The sequence below is a fragment of the Prionailurus viverrinus genome, chromosome F1, assembly GCF_022837055.1.
Source record: "Prionailurus viverrinus isolate Anna chromosome F1, UM_Priviv_1.0, whole genome shotgun sequence".
In the NCBI taxonomy this organism is placed as follows: domain Eukaryota; kingdom Metazoa; phylum Chordata; class Mammalia; order Carnivora; family Felidae; genus Prionailurus; species Prionailurus viverrinus.
In genome coordinates this window covers 23,124,661-23,140,871 of record NC_062577.1, presented here as the reverse complement: position 1 = coordinate 23,140,871, position 16,211 = coordinate 23,124,661, and the positions used below count along the sequence as shown (strand labels likewise).

Below are 16,211 nucleotides of genomic sequence, written 5' to 3'. Positions count from 1 at the left end.
TCATTTTCATTTAAAGTTACCTAAAAAACAGCCAGTATAGGAAGAACACTCTGACTCTCTGTTGTCTCCAGAAACCAATGAATAAATCTCTCACATGAGGAGCCTCCCTGCACCAGGATGTGCAGAGACAGGAGATTCAAAGAAGCCTAAATAAACAAACCTTATTACTTTTACTGATTTACTGTCACAGCCCAAATCTGTTTAGAATTCCTTACTAACTGAAGCTCTTAAACATAGATTTTGTTTTGTCACTTCCTCACAGATTTATGCTTCTTTGACTATAACTTACAAAAGCTGTGTGACCTGATTATTTCTTTGGGTATCAGTATTAATAGTTGGCCTCTGTGCACATGTAATAAACTTTGGAGTGTTTTTTTATTCTATTAACATGTTTTCATATCACTTTTAACTCTTAGGCCACCTAGAAGAACCTTGACGTGTAGAATAAAAGTTTTCCTTCCCAACATTTGGCATAATCAGTAGGATACACTTCCCTCACTGGACACTGTTTGCTTTGAGGCTCTTGCAGCTGACACATCCTGGAACATCTGACAAACAGCCAGCAGAAGGTAAGAATCCTTGGCAGGCTTCTTAAGTTGTTACCACATCAGCCTCCTGATCTCTGCCTGCATGGTCTAATGGAGTGATATTGGTGAGCATCTATCTTCTCTAAATTTATATCAACAAAAGAAAATATTTGTGGAGCTGGTTTCTTGGTCTTGGTGATTCTGGTAAGATTTGGTAGGGTACTCTTCATGTGGCTGATTCATTGCCTCATAGAGATGGTCATGGTTTTTCTTTGTCTCTGTCTTTTGAGTCATTTGTTATAAAAAGAAATTACTAGAGAGAAAGAACACAGGTCTTAGGTCTTTTTAAGACTGCTGTTCAAGCCAGCCTCAAAAAGTGATGGGTTCGTGGTTCTCATAAGACTGACATCTGTTTAGACAAAATCTACTGTGAGTCCTCTACATGAAAACAAAATGAAGTTTTTCCTTTGTCATCTTCTGTGTCCAAAGAGCTTGGCTTTATGTCCAGTAAGATTATTCTCTCTGGTCTCCACAATCCAGGGTGTGTGGAAGAAACTGCTTTATTTCTAACCCCATCCCACACACCAAGAATTTCCTGTGCTGTGAGTCCCCCACAAAGTATGATGCTTTTTGTTTGTTTGTTTGTTCTAGAGAGATAGAGTGTGAGCAGAGGAGGGGCAGAGAGAGAGGGAGACACAGAACCCGAAATAGGTTCCAGGCTCTGAGCTGTCAGCACAGAGCCCGTTGTGGGGCTTGAACCCACGTACCATGAGATCATGACCTGAGCTGAAGTCAGAAGCTCAACCGACTGAGCCAAACAGGTGCTCCATTTTTTTTTTAAATTGTGGATGTGGCTTTATTTACCAAAGGTGTCAGCTCGGGGCTGGGTCTGCCAGCCAAGCCCTCAGATAGCTGGAGAGGGTGAGAGGGTCCCAGCTCAGCCCAGTCCTGGTAGCAAGGGTCAATCTGGGTTTACCTTGGTGGCCAGTTGAATAGACTGGGATTCTGAGGGACAAAATTACAAACAGCACTTTCTTTGTTTGGCTGTGTCAGCTCTCAGGGGAATTTTTCATAAGCGGTCCCAGCTCATAAGGGACCTTTATCATCTTAATCTTTGTTGTTTGTTAGTACTGGAAAGTCCCATTCCACTAGTGCTTGTCCAGCGTCCCAGATTAGTGGGTCTGTAACTGGAGGGGTCTTATGTTTTCAGGAGAGATCTGGGACACAGTCTTTACTGCACCATTCTTACTGCCTGTGCAAAAAAAAAAAAAAAAAAAAGTTTTCACTTTTTTTTTTTTTAAGTTTATTTATTTATTTGGAGAGAGAGAGAGAGAGAGAGAGAGAGCGAGTGAGAGCGAGCACAAGCAGGGAAGGGGCAGAGAAAGAGGATCCCAAGCAGGCTCCACACTGTTGGCACAGAGCTCGCCATGGGGCTTGAACTCACAAACCATGAGATCATGCCCTGAACCAAAACCAGGAGTCAGACACTTAACTGACTGAGCCCTACAGGTGCCTCTGCTTTTTTTTTTTTTTTTTTTTTTTTTTTTTCTTTTTAACGTTTATTTATTTTTGAGACAGAGAGAGACAGACCCGGGGGAGGGTCAGAGAGAGGGAGACACAGAATCTGAAACAGGCTCCAGGCTCTGAGCTGTCAGCACAGAGCCCGACGCGGGGCTTGAACTCACTGACCGCGAGATCATGACCTGAGCTGAAGTCGGCCGCTTAACCGACTGAGCCACCCAGGCGCCCCTGTTTTTGCTTTTTTAAACTATTTTGGGGAATAAACTTTTGTACCATGGGGACTGCATCATTTAAGGCTTCTCTAGGGATACTTCTTGTGTCCGTGGTCTAAGCCTGGAAAGTTGCTTTCATGTTTTTCCAAAAAAAGATGTATTGGTCTGAATACAGACAAATAAGATCTTACTTATCAATGGCCAGATGATGAGTTCCTTAAATTGGCTAGATTTGCAAGAAGAGAAAATTATTTATAGAGATCTCTTAATTGTCTTATGGGTTTAACAGCTAAGCTTAGGGATTCCCTTGACAAGATGAGAGAACAGAAATCCTACATCTAATGTAAAAAATTATCCTTCTCACACTCTGGCCCCATCTACCTGTTTTAACTTCCCTTTCCCTATATGATTTACAGAGAGCATTCTGGCCTAATCTTTAGGTTCAAAGTATAGGGATTACTCATGTAAGTACTGAAAGTCACATAATGAATCAACACAAGCTCCGGTCACTGGCAGTAAGTCTCCCTTTGCTCCTGTTTTCCAGGGCTCCGTAATCAGGTTGTACAAGCGTCAGGCATTCCTGTGCAGTGTCCTTTGCAGATACATCCTAGACCCCCGACCAAAAGGCAACACATTTATTTCCCCTGAACAACAGCAGATCTTTTCAATCATAGAGACTTTTTACTTCCATCCTCTTTCTCCCCAAATTTAGAAAAGAATTAAAAGATTAATGGCCATTCACAACACCACCCCTCCACACACACACACACACAGAAAAAACAGGTGACCAAAATCTCCTAGGCCTTCCTATAAATGATCAGCAGAAGGCCCATGTTTAGGGACTGATAGAAGCCAAGGTTGAATTATGTACTCAGAAAGAAGGCTTTTGTTAAAATGCTTTACAGACTTTACAAAGCCATAAGTCTTTTGATTCCCATTTTGGGTAAAATCTCCCTGATATAAAGTAGCTAGTTTAATTTAAAAAGGTGAGTCAGTCCCTTAGTATTCAGGCTGTAACCCAGTTCTTTGGAGGGAATTAAAAACAACTGCCTTTGCCTTGCAAATCTCTAGGAAACCAGAAATGCAACTCTAGAAATAAGTCAAAACCTACTTTACTAATCCTCAAACTTTGTCTATTTCTCTCAAAATGCTTGCAGATATGACAAAAAATCAGGATATTAGGACAAAATTCCCCTTGCTTCAAAAAAGTAAATAGCAATTAACACTGAATCTCTTAAAAAATAAAAATAAAAAAATAAACAACTTGCATTCTTTCTCTGTCCCTTAAAGTCATGCATTTTATGCTCTTGAAATATAAGCACAACCCCAGTCACCTTAGACTTAAGGGAAAAAAGGAGCAGGTCTTTTTAAAAACAAACCACTAAAGTTTGTGCCCAAACTCTAAGTCTTTTCCACAAATAGTAAAATACTTTATAAACTAGTGAGTTTTATATTGTTTTAAAATAGAAGCTGTGTCTGTGTATGTATGTGCATTATAGATGCGGTGTTTTTCTACTTCTCAATGTTATTTCCAAAAATTATTTGTAAACAGCTCTGTTGAATTGGCTTAAAAATTGTTTATAGAAATTTAGTATGATAAAAATTCTCAGAAATAGTCCAAATGAATTTCAGGTTCAAATGATCTGGGAAAATATTCAATATGAAAATTTATTTAAGGTTAATTTAATAAAATAGAAATATCTTTATAGTATCAGCTTTAAAATTAAAACTTTCATTCTGCTTGGGTTTACTGAAAGTCAAATAAGTTCATGTTATTTAGGTTACAAAATATGCCAACAAGAACAGAATAGCTTGGAAGACTGGCTGACTTTCTGTGATATCTCATGAAGTGTTTGTGGGTGATCTAACCACAATTGTTTTTTTTTAATTTTATTTTTTTAATTTGTATCCAAATTAGTTAGCATATAGTGCAACAATTTCAGGAGTAGGTTCCTTAGTGCTCCGTACCCATTTAGCCCATCCCCCCTCCCACAACCCCTCCAGTAACCTTCTGTTTGTTCTCCATATTTATGAGTCTCTTATGTTTTGTCCCCCTCCCTGTTTTTATATTATTTTTGTTTCCCTTCCCTTATGTTCATCTGTTTTGTCTCTTAAAGTCCTCATATGAGTGAAGTCATATGATATTTGTCTTGATCTAATTTCACTTAGCATAATACCCTCCAGTTCCATCCATGTAGTTGCAAATAGCAAGATTTCATTCTTTTTGATTGCCGAGTAATGCTCCATTGTATGTATATACCACATCTTTATCCATTCATCCATCGATGGACATTTGGGCTCTTTCTGTACTTTGGCTATTGTGGATAGTGCTGCTATAAACATTACGGTGCAAGTGCCCCTTTGAAACAGCACACCTGTATCCCTTGGATAAATACCTGGTATTTCAATTGCTGGGTCATAAGGTGTTCTATTTTTAATTTTTTGAGAAACCTCCATACTGTTTTCCAGAATGGCTGCACCAGCTTGCATTCCCACCAACAATGCAAAAGAGATCCTCTTTCTCCACATCCTCGCCTATCTGTTGTTGCCTGAGTTGTTAATGGTAGCCATTCTGACAGGTGTGAGGTGGTATCTCATTATGGTTTTGACTTGTATTTCCCTGATGATGAGTGATATTGAGCATTTTCGACATGTGTCTAAAACACATGTGTAAACCATCTGGATGTCTCCTTCAGAAAAATGTCTATTCATGTCTTTTGCCCATTTCTTCACTGGATTATTTGTTTTTTGGGTGTTGAGTTTGATAAGTTCTTTACAGATTTTGGATACTAACCCTTTATCTGATATGTCATTTGCAAATATCTCCTCCCATTCCCTTGGTTACCTTTTAGTTTTGCTGATTGATTCCTTCACTGTGCAGAAGCTTTTTATCTTCATGAGGTCCCAGTAGTTCATTTTTGCTTTTGTTTCCCTTGCCTCTGGAGACATGTTGAGTAAGAAGTTTCTGCGGCCGAGGTTAAAGAGGTTTTTGCCTGCTTTCTCCTTGAGGATTTTGATGGCTTCCTCTCTTGCTTTTCGGTCTTTCATCCATTTTATTTTTGTGTCTGGTGTAAGAAAGTGGTCCAGGTTCATTCTTCTGCATGTTGCTGTCCAGTTTTCCCAGCACCACTTGCTGAAGACACTGTCTTTTTTCCATTGGATATTCTTTTCTGCTTTGTCAAAGATTAGTTGGCCATACTTTTGTGGGTCCATTTCTGGAGTCTCTAGTCTATTCCATTGGTCTATGTGTCTGTTTTTGTGCCAATACCATGCTGTCTTGATGATTACAGTTTTGTAATATAGCTTGAAGTCTGGGATTGTGATGCTTCCACCTTTGGTTTTCTTTTTCAGGATTGCTTTGGTTATTCGGGTTTTTTTCTAGCTCATTACAAATTTTAGGATTGTTTGTTCTAGTTCTGTGAAGAATGCTGCTGTTATTTTGATAGGGATTGCATTGACTATGTAGATAGTTTTGGGTAGTATTGACATTTTAACAATATTTATTCTTCCAATCCAGGAGCATGGAATAGTTTTCCATTTTTGTGTGTCTTCTTCAATTTCTTTCATAAGCTTTCTATAGTCTTCAGTGTATACGTTTTTCATCTCTGAAAAAGGAATCTTTAAAAAGATTTTAATGTGTGGTCAGTTGGTTAAGATTAAAATGAATTTATTTAGGGGTGCCTAGGTGACTCAGTTGGTTAACTGTCCACCTCTTGATTTTAGCTCAGGTCATGATCTCACAGTCATGAGATCAAGTGCCTCATCAGACTCCATGCTGAGCATGAAGCCTGCTTAGCATTATCTGTTCCTCTCTCTGCCCCTCCCCAACTCGCACTTGCACGCACTCTCTAAAAAAAAAAAAAATTAAAAAATAAAATGAATTTAGTTTAAACACGAGTTTTAAGGGGCACCTGGTGGCTCAGTTGGTTAAGAGTCAGACTTTGGCTCAGGTCATGATCTCATGGTTTGTGAGTTCGAGCCCCACATTGTGCTCTCTGATGTCCATACAGCACGGCTTGGGATCTCTGCCTCCTCTCTCTCTCTGCACCACAACCCCCCCAACTCATGCTCTTACTCTTTCTCTCTCATAAACATTTTTTAAAACTGAGTTTTAATATCAAAAGTAAGCTTGTACAAAATTAAAATTTGACTTCTCTCTCTGTTAAAAGGATAAACTTAGATTATTGGTCTTCTTTTAATAAGAAGTAAGTAATTTTTTTCTTTACCATTTATGTAATCTACCTAGGAAAACAAAGAGTCTGTGTTGTCTTTATAATGTCTTTGGGTTTTTTTCTATTTAATATTAAAAGAGCTAAGGCTTTTACAGCCATGTAACTACCTGTGTTTGTCTTTGAAGTCTTTAATTGGCACTTTGGCTAAATTGATAACTAAGTATGGTTTCATAATGATCTGTGATCCTATTTAATTAAATGTCCAAACTTTTTGATATTTGACAAACCTCCCAAAATCAAATTTTAAAATGAAGTCTTGACCACCAACTAACTTTGAAATATTCCAGCAGATCCCTAGGACATTTGAAGGATTTGTTCTCCTTGTAAAAGAAAGAGAATTGTCTTACTTGGTATGTTGAATCACCTGGGAAGTAATGTCAAATAAGTGATGCTAACCTTTCTTAGATTATATTTGTGTAAATATATGTTAAGATTAGTGTTCTAGAAATTGTATGAAACTCCTAGAAATCAGATATGTCTCAATATGTTATCGCTTGCCATTCTAGTTCTAATCTTGAAGTGCTGTGTGATAGAAATGACCAAATTACCTTGTCAGTAACATTGTAATGAACTCTGATCAGATCCTTAACCACTGCAATTTTAAGACTTTTGTCATTTACAGACAAAAGGTTAACTCTGATGCTACTGCAAAAGTCTTTCATCTTCAAAGACATTCAGGGAAAGGACTCTGACAAGTGCTCTCGAATACAGGTCTCTACTAACTTTAAGATCATGCCATTGAACTGGGTAAGAATTTATAGAACTCTAACAGAAACTGAAGGCTTCTTAAAACTACTAACAAAAGATCAAGATCAACAAAAAATTATCACATAGGAATGAATAAACTGAGAATGATGATAATTTTTATGGCTTTTTGTTGGCAGTACTGCTTGTTATTTCATCTTTTGTTTTCCAGATATAAGAAAGCCTTTCCTCTTAAACTAAATATGACTCACAGCAATTTGGTAAATTGTACCTTTGTAAGCAGAATTGCAACATCTATCTTTCTCCCCTACCTGATCTCTCCAGAATTTGGAATCTCTCAGTGAGCATTCTTATGGTTTCATAGAAATATTTGCCTAAGATCAATAAGAATCTTTTCTCTTTGTGACAAAACACAGTTGGAAACATTGGTTATATTACCAAGGCTTTGACTGAAATGTCATATTTGAGACAAACATGCATAGACTCAGATTTATGAGTCTATGCTTTATGGAACTAAGGATGACTTAATGGAGCCAATAAATCCCCCTAGGAATATCAGCCTGCTATCTTGCTTACAAGGATCTCAGCAGCCTTACCAGGTGAGTAAGGTCACATCTGGCAGATGGAGAAATATCAGGATATTTGGGAGATCTTGAAAAGAAAGAATTTAATTCTACAGATATTGCAGGCAAATCTGATGGCAAGTATTTGAGTTGGCTTCTTTGCTTCAAGAGGCTGCTAAAAGTTCAGTCTGGAGATTCCCGATGGAAAGTTCCACCAAAGCAGGTTTAAAAGAGCTTGTATGACCAATTGCTACTCTTGCTGCACTCTGTAAATAATCAGGTTTCTTGAAACTAGACGTAATTGGCAAACAAATTAGTCTTACCCTCATTTCTATCAGTGATAACCATTGTAAGTGTACAGAGAAAAAAACTGTTTCATTTGAAACTATGAAATGTACTTTTGGATTCTAGATTCTATTTCTGTTCATCGTTTTTGAGATTTTGTTTTCTACCTGTAAACTTGACCAGATCCTGAAGTCTTCTGGTTTCATCCAAACTAACATTTACAATTTTCTCCCATCCTTTGGACTTGAAATCATTGAAAATGAAATCTGCCCTTTTTCCTGAGGCCTTCCAAACTGAGTATGAATGACTTGATGTAAACTTCAGGGAAATTGTCACAACAGCACATGCATGGATGATCTTTGTGCAGGTTGCTGTGTGTCCACTCAAAAAGATCAACAGAGAGTATTCAAGAGGAATATCAAGGTGTAGGAGGACACTGGGCTCACCTTGTCCTGCTGATCACTTAGATTCCACCCACATCTGCCTAAATAACCCAGAAAACTGCCAGCAGACTAGCATAACAGACTCTCTGTAGCCAAGTGTAGACAAGAGGCCCATGGAAGAGGGTAGGAAGGGTGGAGAGGTGGTGTGTGCTACACGGACTGGCAGGAGGGAGCCGGGGCGGTGGAGGGGCAGCCTGCCCAGCAAAGCAGAGCCCCGGAGTCTGGCTGGCAAAAGCAGAGGGGCCAGATGGAGTGTGTTCTGACAGCAGGACTAACATCTGGAATGTTAAGAGTCAACAGCTCTGCTCTCGGAGAGCAGGGAGGGCAAGAGGACACTGGGAGGGAGAGTTGTCAAGCCCTGGAGGACAGGGCTCAGCTCAGTGAGGGAACAAAGGTGCTGGTAAGTGCCATCTCCCTCTCCCATCACCCAGCCAAAATCCCAAAGGGAACCAGTTCCCATCACCGAACTTGCTTGCACTGCACAAATGCCCAATGCTGTGCTTCTGTGGATCCATCCCTCCGAGGGGTCTGCCTCCCTTCCCGTGCTGCAGGGCCCCTCCCACAGGGGACCACTGATGCCAAAGCAAGCTAAGCCTGCCCTCCCACCCCTGTGCACCTTGTGGATCCACCCCTGCTAATAGCCCCTTGGCCAGATCCCATTAAAGCAGTACCACAAGCCTGGCAGTGTGCAAGTGGCCCAGACAGGGGCCACACCACTCCACAATGAGTCCTGCCCCTGGGAGAGGGGAACATAAGGTACACACCAGTCTGACTGCAGCCCCACCGGTGGGCTGGGGACAGACATTGGGTCTGACTGCAGCCCCGCCCACCAACACAAATTACTCCCGACAGCACAAGGGAAGTGCCCTGCAGTTTGGAGCCACCCCAATGACTACCCAAAATGATAAAACAGAAGAATTCTCCTCAAAAGAAACTCCCAGGAAGTAGCAACAGCTAATGAATTGATCAAAACTGATTTAAGCAATATAATGGAACAAGAATTTAGAATAATGTCCTAAAATTGCTGCGCTTGAAAAATGAATAGAGGACTGCAGAGATCAAGGGACTAAGAGATAGTCATGAGCTAAAAAAAATGCTATAAATGAGATGCAAAATAAAATGGAGGCAGCCATAGCACGGATTAAAGAGGCAGAGGAGAGAATAGGTGAACTAGAAGATAAAGTTATGGAAAAAGAGGAAGCTGAGAAAAAGAGAGATAAAAAAATCCAGGAGTATGAGGGAAGAATTAGAGAACTAAGTGATGCAATCAAATGGAACAATATCCGTATCATAGGAATTCCAGAAGAAGAAGAAGAGAGAGAAAGGGGCTGAAGGTGTACTCGAACAAATCATAGCTGAGAACTTCCCTGATCTGGGGAAGGAAAAAGACATTGAAATCCAAGAGGCACAGAGGACTCCCTTTAGATGTAACCTGAATCAATCTTCTGCATGACATATCATAGTGAAACTGGCAAAATACAAGGATAAAGAGAAAATTCTGAAAGCAGCTAGGGATAAAACAGGCTCTAACATATAAAGGGAGACCAATAAGACTAGTGGCAGACCTACTTACTGAAACTTGGCAGGCCAGAAAGGAATGGCAGGAAATCTTCAATGTGTTGAACAGAAAAAAAATATGCAGCCAAGAATCCTTTATCCAGCAAGTCTGTCATTCAGAATAGAAGGAGAGATAAAGGCTTTCCCAAACAAAAACTGAAGGAATTCATCACCACTAAACCAGCCCTACAAGAGATCCTAAGGGGGATTCTGTGAGTGAAATATTTCAAGGACTACAAGTACCCGAGACATCACTGCAAACATGAAACCTGACATCACAATGACTCTAAACCCATATCTTTCAATAATCACACTGAATGTAAATGGGCTAAATACTCCAGTCAAAAGACATAGGATGGACATCAGAATGGATAAAAAAAAAAACAAGACCCATCTATTTGCTGTCTACAAGAGACTCATTTTAGACCTGAGGACACCTTCAGATTGAAAGTGAGGGGGTGGAGAACTATCTATCATGCTACTAGAAGTCAAAAGAAAGCTGAAGTAGCCACACTTATATCAGACAAACTAGACGTCAAATTAAAGGCTGTAACAAGAGATGAAGAAAGGTATTATATAATTACAGGGTCTATCTGGAAGAGCTAACAATTATAAATGTCTGTACACCGAATACGGGAGCCCCTAAATATATAAAACAATCACAAACATAAGCAACCTTATTGATAAGAATATGGTAATTGCAGGGGACTTTAATACTCCACTTACAACAATGGATAGATCATCTAGACACAGGATCAATAAAGAAACAAGGGCCCTGAATGATACATTGGATCAGATGGGCTTGACAGATATATTTAGAACTCTGCATCCCAAAGCAACAGAATATACTTTATTCTCGAGTGCACATGGAACCTTCTCCAAGATAGATCACATACTGGGTCACAAAGCAGCCCTTCATAAGTATAAAAGAATTGAGATCATACCATGCACATTTGTAGACTGCAATGCTATGAAACTTGAAATCAACCACAGGAAAAGGTCTGGAAAACCTCCAAAAGCATGGAGGTTAAAGAACACCCTACTAAAGAATGAATGGGTCAACCAGGCAATTAGAGAAGAAATTAAGAAATATATGGAAACAAATGAAAATACAACAATCCAAACGCTTTGGGATGCAGCAAAGGCAGTCCTGAGAGAAAAATACATTGCAATCCAGGCCTATCTCAAGAAACAAGAAAAATCCCAAATACAAAATCTAACAGCACATCTAAAGGAAACAGAAGCAAACAGCAAAGACACCCCAAACCCAGCAGAAGAGAAATAAAGATCAGAGCAGAAATAAACAATATAGAATCTAAAAAAACTGCAGAGCAGATCAATGAAACCAAGAGTTGGTTTTCTGGAAAAAAAAATTGATAAACCTCTAGCCAGGCTTCTCAAAAAGAAAAGGGAGATGACCCAACTAGATAAATTCATGAATGAAAATGGAATTATTACAACCAATCCCTCAGAAATATAAGCAATTATCAGGAAATACTATGAAAAATTATATGCCAACAAACTGGACAACCTGGGAGAAATGGAAAAATTCCTAAGCACCCACACAGTTCCAAAACTCAAACAGGAAGAAATAGAAAACTTGAACAGACTTTTAACTAGCGAAGAAATTGAATCAGTTATCAAAATTCTCCTAACAAATAAGAGTCCAGGACCAGATGGCTTCCCTGGGGAAGTCTACTAGACATTTAAAGCAGAGATAATGCCTATTCTTTTCAAGCTGCTCCAAAAAATAGAGAAGGAAAACTTCCAGACTCATTCTATGAAGCCAGCATTACTTTGATTCCCAAACCTGACAGAGACCCAGCAAAACAAGAGACTACAGGCCAATATCCCTGATGAATATGGATGCAAAAATTCTCCACAATATACTAGCAAATCAAATTCAACAGCATACAAAATGAATTATTCACCATGATCAAGTGGGATTCATTCCTGAGCTGCAGACCTGGTTCAACGTTCGCAAATCAATCAATGTGATACATGACATTAGTAAAAGAAAAGAAAAGAACCATATGATCCTGTCAATCGATGCAGAAAAAGCATTTGACAAAATTCAGCATCCTTTCTTAATTAAAACCCTTGAGAAAGGATAGAACGAACATACTTAAACATCATAAAAGCCATTTATGAAAAGCCCACAGCTAATATCATCCTCAATGGGGAAAAACTGACAGCTTTCCCTCTGAGATCAGGAACATGACAGGGATGTCCACTCTCACTGCTGTTGTTTAACATAGTGTTGGAAGTTCTAGCATCAGCTATCAGACAACAAAAGGAAATCAAAGTCATCAAAATTGGCAAAGATGAAGTCAAGCTTTCAATTTTGCAGATGACATAATATTATACATGGAAAAACTGATGTATAATAAGTTTGCTAGAACTGATACATGAATTCAGCAACATCACAGGATACAACGTTTATGTATAGAAATGAGTTGCATTCTTATACACTAATAATGAAGCAACGAAGACAAAGAAACTGATCCCATTCGCAATTGCACCAAGAAACATAAAATACCTAGGAATAAACGTAACCAAAGATGTAAAATATCTGTATGCTGAAAACTATAGAAAGCTTATGAAGGAAATTGAAGAAGACACAAAGAAATGGAAAAACATTCCATGCTCATGGATTGGAAGAATAAATATTGTTAAAATGTCAATACTACCCAGAGCTATCTACACATTCAATGCAATCCCAATCAAAATTGCACCAGCATTCTTCTCGAAGCTAAAACAAGCAATCCTAAGATTTGTATGGAACCACAAAAGACCCCAAATAGCCAAAGTAATATTGATGAAGAAGACCAAAGTGGGAGGCATCACAATCCCCCAGACTTTAGCCTCTACTACAAAGCTGTAATCATCAAGACAGCATGGTATTGGCACAAAAACAGACACATAGACCAATGGAATAGACTAGAGACTCCAGAAATGGACCCACAAAAGTATGGCCAACTAATCTTTGACAAAGCAGAAAAGAATATCCAATGGAAAAAAGACAGTGTCTTCAGCAAGTGGTGCTGGGAAAACTGGACAGCAACATGCAGAAGAATGAACCTGGACCACTTTCTCACACCAGACACAAAAATAAACTCAAAATGGATGAAAGACCGAAAAGCAAGAGAGGAAGCCATCAAAATCCTCAAGGAGAAAGCAGGCAAAAACCTCTTTAACCTTGGCCGCAGCAACTTCTTACTCAACACATCTCCAGAAGCAAGGGAAACAAAAGCAAAAATGAACTATTCGGACCTCATGAAGATAAAAAGCTTCTGCACTGCAAAGGAAACAATCAATGAAACTAAAAGGCAACCAACAGAATGGGAAAATATATTTGCAAATGACATATCAGATAAAGGGCTAGTATCCAAACTACGAAGAACTCACCAAACTCCACACCCAAAAAACAAATAATCCAGTGAAGAAATGGGCAGAAAACATGAATAGACACTGGTGCAAATGCAAACTGGTACAGCCACTCTGAAAAACAGTGTGGAGGCTCCTCAAAAAGTTAAAAATAGATCTACCCTTGACCCAGAAATAGCACTGCTAGGAATTTACCCAAAGGACACAGGGGTGCTCATGCATAGAGGGACTTGTACTCCAATGTTTATAGCAGCACTTTCAACAATAGCCAAATTATGGAAAGAGCCTAAATGTCCATCAACTGATGAATGGATAAAGAAATTGTGGTTTATATATACAATGGAATACTACTTGACAATGAGAAAAATGAAATCTGGCCTTTTGTAGCAACGTGGTTGGAACTGGGGAGTGTTATCTAAGTGAAATAAGTCATACAGAGAATGACAGATACCATATGTTTTCACTCTTATGTGGATCCTGAGAAACTTAACAGAAGACCGGGGGGGGGGGGTTGGGGAGGGGAAAAAGTTAGGGAGGGAGGCAAACCATAAGAGACTCTTAAAAACTGAGAATAACTGAAGGTTGATGGTGGGTGGGTGGGAGGGGAAAGTGGGTGATGGGCATTGAGGAGGGCACCTGTTGGGATGAGCACTGGGTGTTGTATGGAAACCAATTTGACAATAAATTTCATATTTAGAAAAAGAAGAAGAAAAATAATCATCAGAGACATTCAAACTACAAACCAAGAAAATCTGGAAGATGGCCATTGCCTGCTTTCAATCCATCTAAAGATACTTTGACATCTAAAACTCATCTCAACTGGGTACCCTCAGAACTCTGAAACTGGTTTATAATTTGTTCCAACCCTTAACCATTGTTTTTCTCTTGTTTCCACAGAAATGCCTCTTATTTAATACCTGCTTGAACCATGAGCCTAACTTTGGGAACACACATCCATCACCACTTCCTGAAATGAATTTAGTAGAACTGACCTATTTTCAACTCTAAGAGACTAGCTCAGTGAGATAAAACAATCTACCAGCTCACATTTTAGTATGTGGAGTTTCTAAGGAACTCTAGGGGCCCAGGCCAGGCCACCCTAAAATATGCCACTTTGTCATGTTATTTTGAATTAAAGCTATTTAAGAACAGAAGAACATTCTGACTCTCTTTGTCTCCAGATAGCAGGAAATAAATCTCCAATGTGAAAGCTATCCTTCCTGCATCAGGGAGCAGAAAGACATCCTTATCACCTGAAATAGGTATTTAGAGCCAAGAAGACTGTATAAATCAACAAGTCTTGTTACTTTTACTAGTTTACTACCTCAGCCCAAATTCTGTTTAGAATTGTATGCTAATTAAAGCCAATGAACATAAGTTTTCTCTGCTTTGTCCATTCCTCACAGATTTATGGTTCTTTGCCTAAACATACAACAGCTGCTTGCTTTGGTCATGTGGGGAGTCTCAATTTCATTATTGGACATCTGTGTATACAAAATAAAAATTTTTTTCTTGTGTTAATCTGTCTCATGTCAATTTAATTCTTAGACTAGTTTGAAGGGAAGAAAAGGGTAGAAAAGAAAATTCTTCCTCCCCAAAAACAATAATCAAGTCGCCCAGGTGCCTCTTAATGAAGGGTACCCCAGCCAGACCAGCTGGCCCCACACTGCTCCAACTTTGCCCTCAGAGGGAATACATGCATTTAGTGTAGGTTGGGGCTTGGCTATAGGCAGATGCCATGGACACCCAAGAGCCTGCTCTGGACATCTGGACTCTCTGGATACTTTTTATGTTCCAGACCCCTGGCTATACTGTCCTGCCTCACCTGTGCATGAATAATAAATACCTATCAACCAGCCTTTGGGTAGCAAGGGCCCCCCAGGTCTGTGGAGCTCTGGCTGGTCCCCAATCTTACCTATATCACTACCAGGGCACTGAGAGGCCAAGCCCAAAAATATTTCTGAGGTGTCAGCTTTAAACTGGTGAAAGTTTATATTTTCACTGGTTTTCTGATGGCTTCTGGGATTCTCCAAGGCACCCAGGTGTCCCTTATTATAGGATACTTGGGCCACTTTGCACAAGCAAACTGTGCAAGGCAGTCTAGGTCTTCCTCCTCTGCCTTCAGGGAGAATCTACACATCGGTGTAGGTTAGGACTTAGAATTGGGAAGATGCCCTATACCCCAATGGCCTACTGCCATGACCAGGCTACCCCCGACAAGTTTTCTGAAACAGGTCCCTAGATACGCTGATTTGCTTGTCTTGCACATGCACTATTTCCTCCCCATCAGCAGACTTCCATAACAAAACCTATTTTGAACATAGTTCTGAATGGGAACAGATTGAAAATATGCCTTGTTCACTAATCCCACCAAAATCACTCAAGAGGCTGTTTAGGGGTAGAATAGATTACATAATTAACTTCAGAGGATTCTGAGAGACCTATTGAAATTTTAGATTGGACAAAATTTGAGACTCCAGATGTTGGCCTGATCACCTGACCCACTGAGTTACATCCTGTATTAAAAAGACCAACTAAAGACATCACAGCACTCTTATTAAGAGCATTAGCTTGCATAGATGCCTATAGATAGAAAGGAAAAGTGCCAGCACAAAAAGTGATCTCCAGGGTAGAATGCTCCTTAGGGCACCAACCCACACCCTGAGCTGATTATTTTAACCCTTTTTGACCCTGTTCATTTTAACTACCTAGAAGCTAGGCCGATGAAAATAGACAAAACCACAACAAATGATAATATGGAACCAATCAGAATCACTAA

General features: G+C 39.5%; 1 long non-coding RNA gene across 1 annotated transcript; it reads left to right on the top strand.

Annotated features, from left to right (window-relative positions):
• Nucleotides 1-425: 425 nt before the first annotated feature.
• LOC125155586 (uncharacterized) lies at nucleotides 426-14,910 on the top strand. Its single transcript, XR_007148281.1, has 3 exons — nucleotides 426-569; nucleotides 7,115-7,239; nucleotides 14,330-14,910. It is a non-coding gene; the product is annotated as an uncharacterized LOC125155586 (long non-coding RNA).
• Nucleotides 14,911-16,211: the final 1,301 nt, after the last annotated feature.